Source organism: Suricata suricatta, chromosome 7 (assembly GCF_006229205.1).
Source record: "Suricata suricatta isolate VVHF042 chromosome 7, meerkat_22Aug2017_6uvM2_HiC, whole genome shotgun sequence".
NCBI lineage: Eukaryota > Metazoa > Chordata > Mammalia > Carnivora > Herpestidae > Suricata > Suricata suricatta.
The window spans coordinates 83,878,132-83,883,731 of NC_043706.1; positions in this window are offsets into that span (position 1 = coordinate 83,878,132).

Here is a 5,600-nt window from a genome sequence, read left to right on the forward strand (position 1 = left end):
TGGTGATAAAGTTGCAAATTCAATTTTCCTGATTCACAACTAAGGTATTGGGGACTGATCCTTTTGGGGACTCTTAAATCATTAAGAACTGAGATGAAAGGTACATTAAAGCTGTGACAACTGATGTTGCATGTTGATGTTATCTACTTTGTAACCTCATGCTTATGTGGCCTTGGAATATTTGAGTTACACGCTAACCTGACGAATATCTTGACAAATGTCAATTGTAGTTTCAAACTGATGACTAGGCTGGACTTAAACTAAGTTGGATGAATTAGACAAGGTTTACTTATCTAAAGAAGTGTTTCCCAACCATCTTCATGTCATAGAATGCACTGACGATGATCTGTTTGTTTGGTATACCAGGGTAAAATGGAGGTAAAAAATTTTTCTTTATGTTATATAATTATAAAAGATAAATACAAAATATTAGAAAAGACAAAAATTGAATATATGTAAAACTTTTAAATAATTTTTTTCAAAATATTAATAAACTCAACTTGCTTTAGTGAACACATAATTTCTGATCATGACATTAATGCTCATTTCAATACTTAATAATTGTATAACATAGATGAGAAACTTTGTTTTAAAAGTCTTACTTTTATAGTAACCCAAATGTTTTAACAACTAAAATGAATATTTAAGGAATCCTACAGCTCTTCTTCTTCTTTTAATGTCAAATATAATGCTAAAATATGCTAAAATTTCTTATGAAAATTGTGCTTTTTTATACTAAAAATTCACAATAACAATCAAGTTCTAATTGTAGAATGTACATGGATTTTTAATCCAAGCTGGCTAGCTTAAATGCCCCAAAGTGGACACAAGCAGAAGTATTGTATAGATACAAAGACAGAGATTAGGAGTCAGGCTTGCAGCTGTTATCAGCTAGGAATTGGGCTGTGTTCTTTCACTCTTGAGTATTAACTCTTCCATTAGCTTTAGAGACCTCTTGAGGAACATTAGCGATGATGTGGTTGCCCTTGGGTGGTAACACAGATAGATGTCCAGGTAGTAGACCACTTCTCTGGGGAAGGTCATAATGCTATAGAGAAATAGTAAGTGCAGCATGTTGTCACACCTTGTGCTTTCCATCTGTGGGACCACAGTGTGAGCCTGATCAGAATGTTTGACTCTTTCCTGAGGAGTCCTGGAATATATTTATTGAAGTCAAAGTCATCCAGTGAGGGAACTCTAGACCATAGGCCTGAGTGAATCGGCATTTCTACAAATACCACTAAACTACTAGATGTACACCAATGTGCTAGTTCACCAATTGGGAACTTTGGTGTAGGTCCTACAGAGGAGAGTAACACAGCAGGAATATCAGCAATAATCCCCAGTGCGAGATTGAGGTGTTTCTGGGTCTTCTGAAAATATTTCATGTAATTGCAGATGATAAGTCTGGGCTAATAAGGGTCAGTTTAGAAGTTTTGGAAGCTCAAATGCTCACTTCATGGCCCAACGTTAATTATAAGAGGTTAAAATATTCTAAGATACAACTTTTTTGGAATGTGTGCTTAATATATTTACACCTAGGCCAAGGTACATCATTAATGTCAGAACTGTGGAATACATAATATACAGTGCACAACATAGTTGGCCTTGAATAAACTCCTTGCCCATCACCATCAGCCTCACAATAAGACTCAGATTGTGCCAAAAACATTTTGATGCTATGGAATTTGAACAAGTGGCAGTTACCAAGGCTTCTGGAATCCCTTTTCATATGTTTCAAGACCAGCCAAAAGGCCATTTGTGCAATATATGATATATACCAATTTCTAGAAAATTTTAAAAATATAACTGGCTAACATAAAAATTAATGGTAGACAATATTTATTATAATTTCCTAGGTTCTCAAATTGAGGATATTTATCCCTTTTTAATGGACACACACAAAAAAGGCAGAAATGTTCAACTATGAATATTGAGTTATCTTTTTTCTTAACATTTAGACACACAGATTTAATTTTTTGATTATTAAAATGAAGATAATAACAAGAAAAAATTGGAAGAGATTATGTTAAATATGCATTAGTCTCTCTATGGAAATGACTACTTACAGGACACTGGACAACCTTATTCCCTGGGGAGACTTAAAAAAATGGTTTGTCAAATGTCTTATAAATGTTAGTGTCCTGAATCTGAATGCAGCCAGAAGATGCTTCTGGCAACTGCAAAGTTTTAACATCGCTGTCTATAAAGTTAGCTTATGCCCTGGAGCCCAGGCACATTCTGCTTCTTCCTCTGAACTTTCTGGGTTAATTAAAAACTATCATTATCACTGTTTCAGCAGCTGACATACTATAAAAAGAGCTTTAGCAATGGATTAATTGAAAGGCAGAGAGATATTTCGGAAATCTTGAGAGGGAATGTACTTCCTGGACTATTAAGATCATACTAGAATCAGTTCACATGGAACAAGCCTAATAGAGCCCACAGATGTGTGTTTGAAAACTTGAGGTTTATCCCTCTGTGGATGAGTTCCTTATTCTCATTCTTGTCTCAGAGGCAGGAGTCAAGGGAACCACTGAAAGGCATCTGACATTTTGCAACTATAGCACGGGACTTTGCAGAGTCCCCAAAGTTGAAGGATCAAAGTAGGACCTCCCTAATGTCCTTCTCCCTACTGCTTAGGCAGATCCTAAATCCTAGAAATATCCTGGGTCTTTGCGCTTGACAGCAAGTCATTTTATTTTTTGAGTCTTCTTTTTCATTTTCAGGATCTTAGAGGCAATTCTCCTTGCTTGGTGGGAGGAAATTCTAATTCTGATCTTTTCCCATTCAAACTCAGGCTAAAATAATTTTTGTTTTGGTTGACATGACGCAACTGTGATAATTATGCCATTTGTCATATAATTAAGTTTATGTAAAGTCATGTTGTTAGGTTTCAAAATTGTGCTTTAAATGTCTTTTGACACTTTTTAGAAACTTAAGAAGTCAGATAGTATTATATTACAAACATCTTTCATTAAGAAAAAATATTTTAAGCACCACAGGAATCTCCTTTTGAGAGAGTAATTCAATGTGAGGGCTTCTCAATGTTTTAGTTCCAGATCAAATGTGTTTTTTTTTTCTTTTTCTTTTCCTTCTTTTTTTTTTTTAACATTTACTCATTTTTGAGAGACAGAGTGCGAGTAGGGGAGGGGCAGAGAGAGAGGGAGACACAGAATCTGAAGCAGGTTCCAGGCTTGGGCTCTGAGCTGTCAGCACAGAGCCCAACCTGGGGCTCAAACCCACTATGCAAGATGATGGCCTGAGCCAAAGTCGGATGCTCAACCGACTGAGCCACTCGGGTGCTCTTCAAATGTATTTTTTATCTTTGTGAACTCTTTCTTACCTCTCCAGATAAATGTCCCCTCCACTGAGTGCCAACTCTATCCTTTTGTATATATTTCTGTCATATTTATCACACTAAACTACAGTTATTTGTTTAAATACTGTTCTCTTACTTAACAGTAAGCTACTAAGGGGCAGTGTTTTTTTCCTCTTTATATTCCCAGGGTCTATCACCTAGAGAGGAATAAAGATTGAATAGATGGAAGAATGAATGCACATTCTGTAATGAACCCTAATCAAAGGGTTCTAGCTCCTTAGGTAACAAGAGAATGTTTGATTTATTAGGGTATGGAGCCTACTAAGAACATTGCTCTATTGTTTTATATGTGATACATCAAGGGTTTTATTTTGTTTTTGTAAATCTATATGCCAAGGAAGATATTTGATCCTAGGGAGTTTTTAAAACTTCTATTTGAGGTGCTGCCATTCTTGTATTTATGTATTTATTTTTTGTTTGTTTTTTAATTTGAGTATAGTTGACATACAGAGTTACATAGGTTTCAGGTATACAATATAATGATTTAACAACTCTATATGTAATGCTATGCTCACCACAAGTATACCTACTATATGTCATCTTACAATACTATTATAATACCATTGAAAATATTCCCTAAGTTGAACATTTTATTCCCATGACTTATTCATTCCATAACTGGAATTCTTTATCTCCCACTCCTCCTTTACCCACTTTGTCCATTTCCCCCTCCTCCTCTGACAGCCGTCAGTTTGTTCTCTGTATTTATAGTTCTGATTTTTATTTTTTTATTCATTTGTTTTATTTTTTAGATATCATTTATAAGTAAAATCATATAGTATTTGTCTTTTTCAAATTTATTTCACTTAGTATAATACTCTCTAGTTCCATTCATGTTGTTGTAGATGACAAGACCTCATTCTTTTTTATGGCCATGTAATATTGCATTGTGTATATATGCCACATCTTCCTTATCCATTCATCTATCTTGGATTGCTTGCATATCTTGGCTATAGTAAATAATGCTGCATTAAACATAGGGGTATATATATCCTTTCAGGTTATTGCTTGTGTTCAATATCCAGAAGTAGACTTATTATATCACATGATATTTTTATTTTAAATTTGAAAAAATTAGTGTTTATTTTTGAGAGAGAGAGAGAGCAAAAGCGAGAGCACAGGGGAGGGACAGAGAAAGAGAGAGAGAGAGACAGACAGACAGACAGACAGACAGAAACTGAAACAGGCTCTAGGCTCTGAGCTGCCAGCACAGAGCCCAACATAGGCCTTGAACCCATGAACCATGAGATCATGACCTGAGCTGAAGTTAGCCAGCTAACCCACTGAGCCACCAAGGCACCTTTATTTTAAATTTTTTGAGGAACCTCATTGCTATTTTCCACATTGGTGGGTTCCTTTTTCTCCATATCCTTACAAACACTTGTTTTCTGTGTTTTTAATTTTAGTCATTCTGACAGGTGTGATATGATACACTTGTGGTTTTGTTGTGGTTATGTTGGCCATCTTGTCATGTGTCTGTTGGCCAATGGTATGTTTTTGGATAAATATCTGTTCAGGTCCTCTGCCCACTTTTAAAATCAGCTTATTCGTGGGGTGCCTAGGTGGCTCAGAGTTAAGTGTCCAACTTAAGCTCAGGTCATGATCTCATAGTTGATGAGTTTGAGCCCCACATTGGGCTCTCTGCTATCAGTGTGGATCCTAAGTTTCCCTCTCTCTTTGCCCCTTACCCTTCTCAAAAATAAATGAACACTGCATTTGCATTTAAAATCAGATTTTTTGGTGTAGAGTTGTATAAGTTCTCTGTGTATGTTGGATATTAACCCCTTTTTACATATATCACTTACAAAAGTCTTCCTTTCAGTAGGTTGCCTTTTTGTGTTGTTGATTTTTTCACCCTATACAAAAGGTTTTTTTTCCCCAGTGTTTATTATTAAGAGACAGAACAAGCATGGGAGGGGGAGAGGGGGAGACACAGAATCTGAAGCAAGGCTCTAAGCTCTGAGCTCTCAGCACAGAGCCTGGTGCGGGGTTCAAACTCACAAACCCTGAGATCAAGACCTGAGCCAAAGTCAGACGCTTAACTCACTGAGCCAACCCAGGCGCCCCACAAAAGGTTTTTATTTTGATGTAATCTCAGTACTTTATTTTTACTTTTGTCTCTCTTGCCTTATAGACATACCTAGAAAAGTGTTGTGGCTAATGTTATAGAAATCACTGCCTATGTTCTATTCTAGGAGTTTTATGGTATCAGGCCTCA